Below are 15,204 nucleotides of genomic sequence, written 5' to 3'. Positions count from 1 at the left end.
CTAGTTATTATCTTATTTGGTCCTCTTAATAGCACTGTGAGGTAAATACACTCATATCCATCTTATAAACAAGGAAATAAACTTGGAATGACAAAGTAACTTGCCCAAACCCATACAGCTAGTAACAGATGATTCTCAGATTTGAATTTATGCTCTTAATCAGTAGGCCATGCTGAAAGCAAGGCAGTAGGCTTGTTTATTGATAAGCCTCCAAGAAAGCCTTTGTAATCGTCCTCCCCTCCCCTAGTTTGGATTATATGTTTCTCTTCCTCGTTCACAGAACCTTTTGAAAACCCTGTTTCTTAACAGGATTTTATTTGGTTTGTTTTTACTCTCTCTTCCATAAGAGAGAGTAAAACCATTCCGAACCTCCAGGGGTACTCTTCATATCTTATCTAGGGCTCAAGAGTTAATCATTTTTCTGTCTCCAATACTTAGCATAGTGCCTGGCACATAGTACACACTCAATAAATGTTTACTGATCTGTGATAAATTGATAAAGGAACATTATCTGTAAGCAATCTTCTGTTATAAGAATCTTATGGGAAAATTTTCCAGATATCCACTTGAAAGCACCTGAGACTGATGAATGAAAAATGAAATATAAGTTCAAGCCATCATTTTATAAATGTGTGCTGATTGCCTCAATGTCCTCATCATGATGTATTGTCCAATCTCCGTTGAAGTAAATAAAATTTAGTGCATTAGCTAAAATTTTATGGTTTTAGTTTTTATTTATTTTTTAAAAGATTTTATTTATTTATTCATGAGAGACACAGAGAGAGAGAGAGGCTGAGACACATGCAGAGGGAGAAGCAGGCTCCATCCTGGGAGCCCGATGTGGGACTTGATCTTGGGTCTCCGGGATCATGCCCTGAGCTGAAGGCAGATGCTCAACCGCTGAGCCACCTAGGCATCCCAAGTTTTATGGTTTTAAAGTAATAATCATGTTAAAAATGCATATATCACCTTTCAGCATTTTTTACTTATATTTAGTATATTATTTACAACTAACGAACAAAGAATCTTCCAGCCTGCTTTTGATTGCTTTAGAAAAATACTATTGTGTGCCATAGCAGAGAGCGCAATACCTGGCTGTAAGAATTTGGGAAGTTCAATGAAACTTGTGATATTGCTTTCTGTATTTTTAACATAGTTTCACAGCTGACATTTAATAAAAGTATTCTGAACAGATTTGCAAATAGATCATAGAAAGGTTTATTTCAAAAATCTTGATTTTGTAATATTTTATTTGGTATATACATGGAGATTATATGTAGGTGATATCTATCTTGGAAATTAAAATCACTAAATACATTTCTGAAGACAAACACTTTTTCGTTCGTAAGTTTGGTAAATCTGACAGTCGGGTATGTGAAAACCTGGTCACTAAAAATCTATATTATTTAAAAATGATTTTGCATATTTTTCAAATATATTTTTATTTTTAAAAACAGTGAAATAATTAGATGGAAAATACTACAATATTTGCTGTGGAGACACAAACTTTTCTGGATTCATGAATAAAAATGTGATATAATCTTCTGGATTCTTACAAGGTAGTAGAAAGCCTGAGCAATCTCAAGTGCTGTGGATTACATTTTTAAAAGAGTTTGTATTTAAATTCCAGTTAATATACAGGGTTATATTAATTTCAGATGTACAATTTGGTGATTCATCACTTCCATACAATACCTAGTACTGATCATGACAAGTGCACACCTTAATCCTTATCACCTATTTCACCCATCCACCCACCCACCTCCCCTCTGGTAAACATCAGTGCTTTCTCTATAGTTTAGAGTCTGTTTCTGGTTTGTCTCTCTCTCATATTTTCCTTCCCTTTGCTTTTTTGTTTTGTTTCTTAAATTGCAGTGGATTAAATGTGTTTGTGTAAAATTAACTTCTGAACTAGTAAATTAATTTTCCTTCAATAATTATAAGAAAAGCTCTAAGAATGTGTTTAAAATATTGTTTTGCATAATTTACTAAATAAAGGAGATCAATGATAAAATCATATAATTAACAAAGGTAAAATATGGTAGTTAAGTTTAGAGAAAGAATGTGGTCAGTGAGTAGAAATGTATGATCATGTATGCAATTGTAAATTTTTACCTCTGGCAGCTGGAATTTTTAGTTTAAAATTTATAAAAGACAATTTAAGAGAGCTAGAAAATACCCACATATACTTCTTCACAATTATGGGACTCAGAAGACCTTTTTATGTATTGTATGCAATGTCCAATCTGTCAGTGTAGGTCCCATTAAGTAATTGAAATGTTATTTTTTACAATAGGGATTTTTCCCCCAAATAATGTTTAGTTATTAATAAATAACCATTTAAATGATAGAAACATTGTCTTCCACAAATCTTTGTATTTGGCCCTCATTGTTTTATAATATTTTAAAAGGATATCTTCTTATAAATATACTATATTTACCATACAGTTTATGTGTAGAATTTGCTGTGGGGACTTATATGTGTTTACTCACTAGGACAGAAAGGAAAGAAATATTCTATGCCTGAGCAGTGCTAATAATTTCTGGTATTATCTCATTTCTCAGAAGATAACTTTCTGTTAGAGCATGTTTTTTTTTAAAGCAAATAAATAAAATGAAAAATAAGAATCGTAAAGAGACTTGTTATATTGTGTTAAGAAGAGACAATTTTTATCTCTGCTTGATAAGTAGGATACATAGAAAAAAAATCAGAAGATTGGCTATGAAAAGAAGACAATTTTAAGGAGCACTAGAAGAAATATGCCTTTAACTACTTACATAGTTCTTAAAACATACAATGATGAATATGGTGGGCTAAGCCTTTACCTGCTTTATATCATTTGATAATAATAGTGCAATTATCCTCATTTTACGGATGGAGAAACTGAAGCTTAGAAAGGTCTAGTAGCTTGCTCAAGGTCACACCCCCAAATGGCAAAGTTATCTTTACAGGATTTACTGTTTAAGGGTAAATATAAGCAAATAGTTACAATAAAGACGTGTGTACAATAGATATATGTTACTTAGAAGAACTAACATAGTATTAGGAAGCATCTAGCAAAGGTATTGAATCCTGATACAGGGCTCAGGCAGAGCTTTCCCAGAAGAGTTGAGATTCACTAGAGATGAGAGGGAAGTATCATCTAGATCAATCTAGAGAAGTAAATGGAACATATGATTCATTGTCTTTTTTTTTTTTTTTTTTAGATTTTATTTATTTATTCATGAAAGACACAGAGAAAGGCAGAGACATAGACGGAGGGAGAAGCAGACTCCTGGTGGGGAGCCTGATTTGGGACTTGATCCCAGGACCCCAGGATCACGACCTATGCCAAAGGCAGATGCTCAACCACTGAGCCATCCAGGTGCCTCTGTGATTCATTGTCCTATTTGGGACACTAGTGAGCATGAAAGGGAGGCCAAAAATAACCAGGTTTGTCCAACAGAAATAAACAAAAAGCATCCTGGGCAAACCAGAATGTGTGGTAGTCTAAGGAGTTTGGATTTCATTCTAGAAGCATTCAAGAACATCGAAGGATTTTCAAGCAGGATGACATGAACAGATTTATGTTTTGGAATAACTGAGACTGATGCTGGAAAATGGATTGGAGGAAATTTATAGATTATTTTAGGAGGCTGTTTTGGTAGCACAGGGGAGTGTGATGGTGGCCAGAATTGCGTAATATTAGATGAAAGGGAAATGGATTAAGTTTAAGAGAGATTTAGGATGCAGAATCATTATAATGTGGGGTGTAATTGGATATGGGTTTGGAGGGAGCCATATATATTAACAGGATGTATATTGTAGTGGAGGGAAAGGGAAGTCAAGGATGACACTGGATTTCTGGATAAGCAACTTGAGTGAGTGGTGGAGCCATTCACTGAGTTGAGGAACATGGGAGGAGTGAGGGTGCTAATGATTTTACTTTTGTTCAGTTTTATATTTGTTCATTTTTAATTTTTTTGATTTTTAAAATTTTGAAACATTAAAAAATGTATAGAAATTTGCAGACACAGTACAACATGTTTTTTCCAAAACCATTTGAAAGTAACTTCCAGTATTATGCTTCACCACTCCTAAATACTTTACTATGTATTTCCTACCAACAAGGACATTGCCTTTGTAACTATAATGAAACAATGAAAATCAAGTCATTGATGATAATTATATATTACTACCATCTGATCCTCAAATCACAATCAAGTTTGCCACTTGTCTCAATCCTGACCTTTAAAACAGAAGGATATAGTTAAGAGTCATCTGTTGCATATAGTTATAATACATCTTTAGCCTCTTTCAGTTGGGAACAGCAGTAAAGCCATTTCTAGTTTTCAGTGACCTTGACATTTTAAAGATTACAGACCAGTTATTTTACAGAACGTACCTCTGGGCCTTTTCCAACTGGAGACGTTAGACCCTAACATCTTAGGGCATCTATTGTATGAAAAAATTAACTTCTTTCAATATACCTAGAATGATGTTAATTATGTGCTATTCTTGAGAGAGTTGAGAAAATAGTCACTGTGTTCTGTGGTTCATTTGAAAAAGACTGAATTAATAGATTTGGGGAGGAATACCTTAAAAGTGATACTGTTTTCTCCACATTGAATCCTATCAGATGACACGCAGTTTTGATTTATCCCATTACTAATGCTCACTTGAGTAAGGATGTGTCTCTTAGGATTCTTAACTATTTAGTTTTTTTTTTTTTTTTCCTTCCTTGGTAATTAATAGGTATTTTGTAGGGAAGTTCTTTGAGGCTTTGCAAATAGCCCATTTCTCATCAAACTTTCAATTTAGTCATTTATTTATTTATAGTACTAGTGATTAATATGGGTTTTAATTCTTTACTGTCATTTATCCTAGTATTCAAATTGTTCCCAGTTTAGCTAGTGGAAGCCCCTTGCAGGTGGTTTATGTGTTCTCTTGACACGTCTCTAGCACTTTGTTTTACTTCTTTCCTTCTGGCATAAGATATGAACAAGGTCATTTTGTACTTCCCCTACCCTAGTCCTGGAATTAGCCATTTTAGCCCTGAATAACATTTAGTGGAAAATAACATTTAGAAGACAAAGCCTGGGTAAAGTCAAGTGTACTTACTCTTGGAGTGTGATGCTTCAGTGTTTTTCAGTGGAGAGAGCTAAGCTTTATATGCCCATATATATGAATGAATGTCCACACATTTGGATTTCATCTGTCTATCCATCTATTAAACCGTGAATGTATACTGATAACATTAGTTTTAATCTAGCATGTCAGGGTTTATTCTAATTTTTTCCCTTTCCATATATGTAACCCCTTTCCTTGCTGCTGAGAAACCTGGCTCCCACGGGCCTGATTATATGACTTATATTCCCAGTCCTTCTGTATGTAATCATTATCTCCTTTCCACCGCCATCCCCTCTCCTCTGTAGGTGCACTATTCCCCTGTGCAGGCTCTGTCATCCATGCCAGACTGCCCCTGTATATGGGCAAATTCTCACCCTACTCAGGCTTGGCCTCTCTACACTGGACTAAACTTTGTGTGGAGACATCTTTATCCAGTATCAGGTGGGCTCCCCACTTCCCCCAACTTGTTCCACAAGCAGGGCAGATATGCAACTATTTCAGTTTAGTTGTTAATGAAAAAGAAAGGGAAGTAGCTAAAAGGTCCCTCATTCAGGAAAGACTTGTTTTTGATAAGATGACAATCTGAGGGCAAATTTAAAGATGTAAAAGAGATAGGATTAGTTTTTGTTTTTTAAAGATTTTATTTATTTATTTATTCATAGAGACGCACACACAGAGAGAGAGGGCAAAGACACAGGCAGAGGGAAAAGCAGGCTCCATGCAGGAAACCCAACATGGGACTCGATCCAGGATCACACCCCGGGCTGCAGGCGGCGCTAAACCGCTGCGCCACTGGGGCTGCCCAGGATTAGTTTTAAATATGAGGAAAGACCAAGTTCCCACTTCAATAGGAGGAGAGGAGAGAATGGCTTCAATACAGATTGGTTTGAAAATTTCCTGGCTGGAAGAAGAGTGACTTTCTATCTTATGGCTTTTAGTTTCTCTGTGCAGATTGCTGAGAAGTAGTGATTTAGTTGGAGCTTTGAGGAAACTAGAGAGAGTTTTGAAATCCCTGGAGAGAACGAGAAAGTGAAATGAGCAAAAACAAAACAAACACAAATTTCTGAGTATTATGGAAGATCTGAGAATCAAAAATGAAAATGAGTTAAGACACCCACCTGAATGGTTGCAGTGTTTTCTTTAGCAGGTGCCAGCGATAGGAGTGGAGAAGGCAGTTTTTATGAGGCAAACAGTTAAATAGAAAAACATGACACAGGTAAGTTGAAGATATTGGGTTAATGTGAAGGAAATGAATGTTGAATATTGGAATGTTGAAATGAGTAGTTATTAAGAAAATAAAGGAAGAGAGGAGGGGTATGGAAGAGGGATAGTAGATGGGTCAATGGTCCATTTCAAGGTCCTTGTGTGACTTTGTCCCAAGCAATCAGAAACCAACTTTAACTTAAGAGTATTTGTATAAGGGTAGGGAGGTGAAGGATTTGTTATGAGTATATTGGGTAGCTCACCGAATTAAAAGTCAGGCTGAAAAATTTTGCCTCAGAAATACAGGAAGCATGTGGTTTTGGTGTTGTAGTTATTAGGAAACCTCTTTAGATGACCAGTACTGGAATGAATCAGCTCTATTATCAATCTATTCTTGCTCATGATTCAGATACCAAGAAGAAAACTTAAAGTTTAAATGACTTGGGTCTTGTTCTCACCCTCTTGGACAGGAGAATAGGGTTCTACCAAGAAGGATGAAATAGGATAGAAACAGTTCCTAAAGGAAAACAAAAGTATTAAGAGAGGTAGAATGGATGCTTTTGGTGCCAAAAACAAGAGATGACTTGACGGGATGAGCAATGGGTGTTATTCTGTATGTTGACAAATTGAACACCAATAAAAAGTAAATTTATTTAAAAACAAAAACAAAAACAAAAACAAAAAAACGAAAACAAGAGATGTTCAGCTTTGGTAGATTGCATGTGTGGTATTGAATTTATGTAGGCTAAAGTATAATTTCACAGGAAGGGGAAGATGATGAATAGAATGCTAATCATTTTTTTTTACTTTTTTTTTAAATTACAAAACTAATACATGTACCTTGTAAAAATAATTAAAACCACTCTCCTCCCCCATATATCCAATGAATGTGAAAGTAAGACAGCAAAAGGGAGAAATAGGTAGAAGGTGTTAGAATTGTTACAGGTTTTCTTTTCCTTTGGTGCCCGTGGTTCTTGGTCACTGCTTGGGAGAATGAAGAGGTAGACCAGACAGTGGTGGGCAGCAAAGCAAAGTTTATTGAGCGATGGTAAAGTAAGAGTACAAAGCTCCCAAAGAGAGAGGAGACCAGAGAGGGTTGCCACTGGAGTTTCTAAGTCTAGTGGTTTTTATGGAGTTGTTGGTGGGCTGTTTTAATCTGATTAACCCTGCCATGAACCTGTGATCCAAACAGGTTTTTGTTTTCTATCTATCATGTGGGAAAAGGTGGAGGGCTCCTTCCATGGTGGGTGTAAAATCCTTTTAAGGGTGGTTTCCTCTTAGGGCAGGGCAGGAGGGGGACCCTTGTCACTCACTGCCTGCTTTTCTTCCAACTATCCTTCATCAGAATGACTTGAAAATCATGATTTGAACGTTTTCTGTGGTTCAGCTCTGTCATAAACACTATGGATATGGAAGTGAATAATGAAAAAAAAAGTGAATAATGAGAGTTTAGTCTTTTGCTCATAAAATAAAATTCAAAACAGTACATTGAAAACTTGAAGGCCTTAATACAAATCTAAGGTTTGCTTTACTAAAAACATCTTTAAAAAAAATTTATTTGGTGGGTGGAAGGAGAGCAAAAGGAGAGGGAGAGAAAGGGGAAAGAATCTCAAGCACACTTCACACTGAGCTTAGAGCCTGACCCTGGGCTCGATCTCACTACCTCAAGATCACAACCTAAACCAAAACCAAGAGTAGATGCTCAACTGACTAAGCTACCCAGGTACCCAGGTGCCCCTAAAAATGTCTCCTTTTAAAAAGGACATAGATAAATAAGTATGTGGCTTCAATTTATTATATAAAATCAAATATGAATGATTTTTTAATTCTTTTAAAATCTTTTTTCCTAATTCCTGCATTTAAGAATTGACTTGTTTTTTATTATTGTAGTTCTTTTCATTGTCCACTATTTTTGAGATAATGTGTGACCCCCTCCCTCCTCCCAAAACCCCTCCCAGCCTGCTTTAGAAAGTCAGCATTTGATTGATTGATCAATCAATCCCTGGGTGGCTCAGCGGTTTAGCGCCTGCCTTTGGCTCAGGACGTGATCCTGGAGTCCCAGGATTGAGTTCCAGGATTGAGTTCCAGGATTGAGTCCCAGGATTGAGTCCTGGGATTGAGTCCTGCATCGGTCTCCCTGCATGGAGCCTGCTTCTTCCTCTGCCTGTGTTTCTGCCTCTCTCTCTCTCTATCTCTCATGAATAAATAAATAAAATCTTAAAAAAAAAAAGTCAGCATTTTAGTGTAAACAGTTTTACTGAGTAGACTCTACTTGGTGGATATTAACACAATAATGTTTTTATTTTTCTCCAATCACAATTCCCAGTAGTGCTTTGTAGAAATCTCCCAAGACAATTTCTTGGGCATATTCCACATCTTTCTCATCACTTTCAGTTATTAAAAAAACAAAGCAAAACCAAACTAATTTCACTCCAGTGTAAAAATCCAGTCTCAAATCTGATTTCAAGTATAATCCTCTCAGTTGCCTCTGCCAGCATCTAACTCCTCTGTTGGGGAAGAGGAATATAAGAGATGGCAGGGACTGCTTATTGGAGATGAGGAAGTACCCTTACCCACAAGAAAGTGCATGATTCTGTTGCTACTGGTGTCGCTGAGGATGTGGTGGTCTTCTCATAACTTTGTGCAATTTTTAGTGCTGTTTGGCTTCACCTTGGAGGATATGGCCCTTCTCTATGGAGATGTCAGAGGAGGTACCCATGTTGTCCTTTAGTCCTGCCTTTGGTCCACATTTCACTCCCCATAAGAAACAAGCTGTCAGGTAACCCTAGGGCTTGGGCTTTCCCCTCTCTCCTCAGTATTTCTTTGTATTGAGTCAAGCATGGAAGTCCTCTTCTGCACCTTCTGATGGGTCAAGAAACTGGAAACATGTTGGAAGTTTCCTCCACATTTTTCTTAAATTCCTTATAACATGGTCTCGTTTTGTCCCTCTTGGGCTCAGCCAGCAAGTGCTTCTCCTTCAAAATCTCCAGAAAAGGAGGAGGCACAATTCTTAGTGTTCAGATATGCTCCCAAATTCCAAACGACATAGGTCAGGTTCTCTGCCAGACTCCCTCATGGGGCTCACTGCACTTTGAAGACAGGCTTCAAATTGGTCTCTAGGTCCCTGACTATAAATATTTAGCTAAGTAGGAGGCTGTCAATCTTCCTGCCTTGCCAGCACTCACATTCTGCTTTTCACTGGAACTCCCTGTTTACTTGGCTTCTGGTGGGTTGAGGGGATGTACTTTTCTGCCCATTTAGGGCTGACATGTTGGTTGGGAATAGGAGAGGTGGTCCCTTTGCCTCAGGGCAAAGGTTTTTGGATAAGTCCTCAGGGAGGCTTTTGTCCCCAGTGGTTGGAGAGGCCTTTGGAAGTATGAAATCCTTATACTATTTTGTTATCCTTTTTTTGGTCAGAATAACCAATTCCAAGACAACAAGAAAGATCTCATTCAATATTCAATTATTATAGCACAAAACTAAATGATATCTTTCATTCTTACTTGACTTTGCATTATACAATGAAAAGGAAAAAAACAAACAAACAAACCACAAACTAACCCATGGGATGTGACGAACCAAATTTTTTCGGTGCCTAAAATTTTGAGTTAAGTATGTTTAGAGCAGCATTGATTTTCCAAGGTCATCAGAAATACTGTTAGTGAATAATATTATAGTTGCTTTGTCTGAATTCCTTTTGGAATATGACAGGTATAAGATGGATGTCAGAGTGAGGGAGAGAAGTTAGGCCTACTATTATATCATTAGTCAAAAATATAGCTCAGTAACAATGTTTGGCTTTAACTGTTTTTATTATTAGGGCTTTGCATATAATAAGCAGGTTGGCATTGATTTAAAAACAATAAATAGATGTCTCTTTAAGACCCTTGAAAGATGTTTGCAAAATTTAAATAGATGTTAAAATGTACTTGTTAATCTTATGCCTCATAGTCCCCTTAACAGAGGTTTGAATAAAGAAGTATTTTAGGTTCTGGCTTAAATATGAAGATGGTTTTAAGCATTCCCAGTGGCGAACAAATATAATGATTATCATTCCCAGAGCAGTACTGTCTTCAAACTTTCTCAACTGAATTCTTTCTGAGTGACATTTCTGCTATCCGTATCCTTCTTGTTAAGAACTCAATAATGGACTAGGTTAATTAGAGATAGGTAATCTTACCTTGTATTAATCATCCTTCTGTCAGAATAAATTAACCTTTTTAGCTCCTATTTTCTGGAATTCCCAGCCTCCATAGATACTGTTCTCGAGGCATTAGATAGCCTCATAAAATTTTAAACTCATTTGAATTTAGAAATATCCATTACTGATAGAATTATTAAACTTAATAATCATGGAGATTTACTCTGAGATCATTGAAGATTAGACTAATTCAGGTACCATATCAGCTTGTTTCTTCCTACCTGTGTGATCTGGGGAAATTCAGTTATCATCTCTGAGTTTTCATTTCCTGACTTAAAGAATGGGAATAATTATATTCACCTCAAATTGTAGAAATAAAAACGGACAGCACTTACAGTGGATTCTGAAATACGCTGCTGAAATGTTTGGGATTGTATTATTTTGAAATGGTCAAGTCCGAAGATTTCACTTTTTGTACTGTTAGTGTTAACTGATCACTAATATCTTGGATCCTTTTCCCTGGCTCCTTTTGTATCATTGTCAGGAAGCAAAATAATGGCAAAAAGTTGTATGAGAGGGTATTCGGTACATGTGTGGCCCAGGCAGCAGATTTATCAGTCAGTCCATGGAAGAATAGAGCTCATGGGGCTGGCCATAGTGGAGATTCATGACACACCATGACAAACGGAAAAATGAGCATATGTTAAAATAAATCTATTAACAATGTAAATATAAGCTTGTCTGCTTTTAAAAGGCAAAATAATGCAGTGAATTTCAGAGGTAATTTAGGAAGTATTCAAACATTTGTCTTTAATTAGGAAGGCAGGAAAATATATCAGAACGGATTCCATTTGGGCGGGGTTTGTTTATCCTTCTCATCTTGAGTTTGAGCCAAAATCCTCAGTTTTGACTAGTTTTAAATGTTTCTCCAAATTTGGGCAGAGCCTTTTGCCTCTTTAGAGATAGATGCTACTTGTTCAGCATTAGATAAGAGGGATGGAGGCCCATGCATATCAGGACCCACCAAAATAAAGAGCAAGAGAAGGTCATGTGATAGAAAATGTGTGTGAACAGAGGGGCACCACTAGTAAGTAAATGAGTACCTCATGAGGTGGAAAAATCCCATTCATTAGTGTTTCTCTTGGGCAAAAATGTATGTATTTAGAAAAAAATACTTTGATAAACTACTTTGGAGTAGTTTGATAATACACTGTGTTGGTAAAGCTTTGAGAAACTAGGCACTTTTATTCATTTCTGTTTCAAGCATAAATCAATACAATTCCTTGGGAGGGAAATGTAGCAATGTTTATCAAAATTACAATTGCATATCAAAAAAAGACATCCAGATGGCTAGCAGGCACATGAAAAGATGCCCATTATCACTTATCATCAGGGAAATGCAAATCAAAACTACAATGAGATATCACGTCCACCTGTCAGAATGGCTAAAATGAACAGCACAAGAAACAACAGGTGTTGGTGAGGATGTGAAGAAAAAGGAACCAACCTTCTTACACTGTTGGAGAGAGTGCAGACTGGTCCAGCCACTGTGGAAAACAGTATGGAGGTTCCTCAAAAAGTTAAAAATAGAGCTGCCCTATGATCTATTGATTGCACTACTGAGTATTTATCCAAAGAATACAAGAACTGTATTTCATAGGGATATATGCACCTCTATGTTTACAGTAGCATTTTTTTACAATAATCAAGATATGGAAGCAGCCCAAGTATCCATTGATTGATGGATAGATAAAGAAGATATGGTATACACACACACACACACACACACACACACACACAGTGGAATTTTATTTAGCCATAAAAAAGAATGAAATCTTGCCATTTGCAATGACATGGATGAAGCAAGAGAATTTAATGCTAAGTGAAATAAGTTAGAAAAGACAAATACCACATGATCAAAGGTAATTTGAGCAAAGGGAAAAAAAATAAGGGAGAGAGAGTTGAGTCAATGCACTTGTCATGATTAGCACATGGTGCTGTATGGTAATTTTGAATTATTATATTGTATACCTGAAACAAATATAACACTACATGTTAACAAATTGGAATTAAAAAAAACTTTAAAAAAAGAAGAAAGGAGGGACTCAGTCGATTAAATATCTGCCTTCAGCTTAGGTCATGATCTCATGGTTCTGAATTTGAGCCCTGCATCCACCAGATACCTGTTCAATGGGGGGGTCTGCTTCTCTCTTTCCTTTGCCCCCTTCCTCTCCTCTGCTGCTTGTATGCTTGCTCTCTCAAATAAGTAAAATATTAAAAAAAAAAGAAAAGAAAAAGGAAAAAATTACAACTGCATATATCTTACCCAACTGTGCATGTATCTTATCCAACATTACTGAGAACTTATTCTATGGACCTAATGTCCATAAACAGGTTAAATTAATTATGGTACATAGATAAAATGGAATACAGTGGAACAAGGGAAAAGAATTAGAGAGGTCTCTATGTAATGATAGGAAAGGAAAGATATCCAAAATATATACATGTTTGACAGGAATATGTTTGACAGGAATATGGCAGAAATGATGCTATGTTCTTCTCATTGCAACCTATCTGGTGACTCAAAATTTTGATTTATTATATTATGGATGATGTTATTCTGATCACTTCATTAAATTTTTGGCTGCCATGATTCTCCACTGTAAATTTAGTCTTCCTTTTGTAATTATAAAGTACTTTGAAATTATATAGAGAGATTTATTTTATTTATTTACTTACTTATTTATGATAGATACAGAATGAGAGAGAGAGAGGCAGAGACACAGGAGGAGGGAGAAGCAGGCTCCATGCTGGGAGCCTGACATGGGACTCGATCCTGGGACTCCAGGATCGTGCCCTGGGCCAAAGGCAGGCGCCAAACCACTGAGCCACCCAGGCATCCCCCATATAGAGAGTTTCAGTGTGAAAATTTCAATGTGTCAGTTGTTTCCTTTAGTAATATCACTGTGGACCCCTGGTTTCTCTTATATTTAATAGGTCATAGTCTGTTACTATCATTATTTATTTTCATGGTCAAATTGTCCTAGATATGTTCAAAGGGAGCTCCTTCAACCTGGCTCCTCTGTCCTTTTGACTTATCTCCATTATCTGTGGACACTTTTTTGCTTTCTGATCCAAAGAAATGTTCTAGGCTCATCTAATACTTTGCTTTCCCAGACCTGGAATCATCTATTTCTTCAAGGAAACTTTTAGTGAAGAGTGGTATTTAGAAGCCAAGATCGAGTACTAGGTGTGGTCCTTGCTACTAGGGTGTCTCTGTCCCTGGATCCTCTTAACAAACAGTTTTTTCTTCCTTCTTTCTTTCTTTTCTTTCTTCTTTCTTCCATTCCTCTCTTTCTATTAAAACTATGTGTTGATACTATAACTTCAAGTCTTATCTAATAACACATAATTCATTTTAGTTATCTCTCTTTCCATGTTTTTAATTCCTTTCTATGACAATTAGAAACTTATTTCACATTATTCTTAAATGTTTACTTATTTAATGATTCCTGCCTGCATGTAACACATCTCCCTTTACTGCCCATCTCCCACAGTAATACTTTCCTCAGTCTTCTTGGGCTTTGTGCAGATACCTCTCTTTCCCCTCCTCTTGCCTGCCATTTCTTACAGAAGTTCTCTTCACTCTTCACAGGCTCTAACAACTCTGGCTTCTTGGCGCAGGTTTAGGTTGCATTTTTTTTGTTGTTGTTATGGGTGAGGTTGAGCAATTTCAATGAAGAATGCCAATATAAATCCTTTCTTCATTTCCCATATAAAATCTTCAGTAAAATCACCATTGCCCAATAATATGTTTTTTGTGAGTGAATTATTTAGTAGTTCTTGAATCAACTGAGTTTTATGTTCAGCTGTACAGAGTAAATTATTTAAATAATTTGTTCATTTTGCACATATTTATTGAATTCATTCTATGCTCTGGCCACTGTTCTAGGCACTGAGGATCAGTGGTAAGAAAAAAGAGACAAATTGCCTTTCCTCCTAGAAGTTGTATTTTTAATGATAGGGTCAAATAATGAGCAGTTTAGCTTATATGCTTAGAATGTAATTTCAGTAGTGAAAAAGCTACAAAAAGAATAAAGTACAGAGATAGCATATGCACTTGTGGGTGTTGGAGCAGAAGGGAAGCCTCAGTAGACATGTGGGTAGTAGAATGGAAAGAAATATTTGGTGTATACATTCCAAGGGCCAGCATTTGGGGATTTATGTCTCTACCTGGAAGGAACAAGTCAATTTTTGGAGCTGAGATCCTGAATCAGGGATCCAAGCTGGAGAGTACGACAGTCATTCCCTCTGGACCTCTTGCTAATTAATGCTGGGGCCACATCTCAGAGGCGGGCCTGTGTAAGACTGTCTTTGCAGCTTCGGTTCTAACAAAGACATCAGAAACGACAACTTCATAAGTAACTGATAAAGTTTGTTAACTGATAAAGTTTTGTCTTGAAATGTTTTTAACCTTTTTCTAATCTTTATGAGCTCATCCTTGCAAGCTAGGGGGTATTAGTTCCATCTTACAGATGATAAAACTGAAATACTTAATGATTAATAACTTGTCTTAACTAGGAAGACACTGAGCAGTGATTAATTCCAAAGCCCAGCTCTTTCCACTGTTGCCCAGGGTCAAACTCTGACCTGTTATGTTGGACAAGTGCTTTACAGAGGCAATGCCGTTATATAAACCAGGAATCTCTAGACTATGGTCCTTTTGCTAAAACTTGATAAATATTCTCTA

At 36.5% G+C, this 15,204-nt stretch overlaps 1 long non-coding RNA gene across 24 annotated transcripts in view; it reads left to right on the top strand.

Annotated features, from left to right (window-relative positions):
- The window catches only part of LOC144293771 (uncharacterized), a 583,355-nt gene that overhangs the window by 8,544 nt on the left and 559,607 nt on the right, over window positions 1-15,204 (top strand). The gene's annotated exons all lie outside the window — the stretch shown is intronic.

Source organism: Canis aureus, chromosome 2 (genome assembly GCF_053574225.1).
Source record: "Canis aureus isolate CA01 chromosome 2, VMU_Caureus_v.1.0, whole genome shotgun sequence".
Classification (NCBI taxonomy): domain Eukaryota; kingdom Metazoa; phylum Chordata; class Mammalia; order Carnivora; family Canidae; genus Canis; species Canis aureus.
The sequence above is the reverse complement of the archived record's forward strand: the minus strand, read 5'-3'. Positions and strand labels throughout refer to the sequence as shown.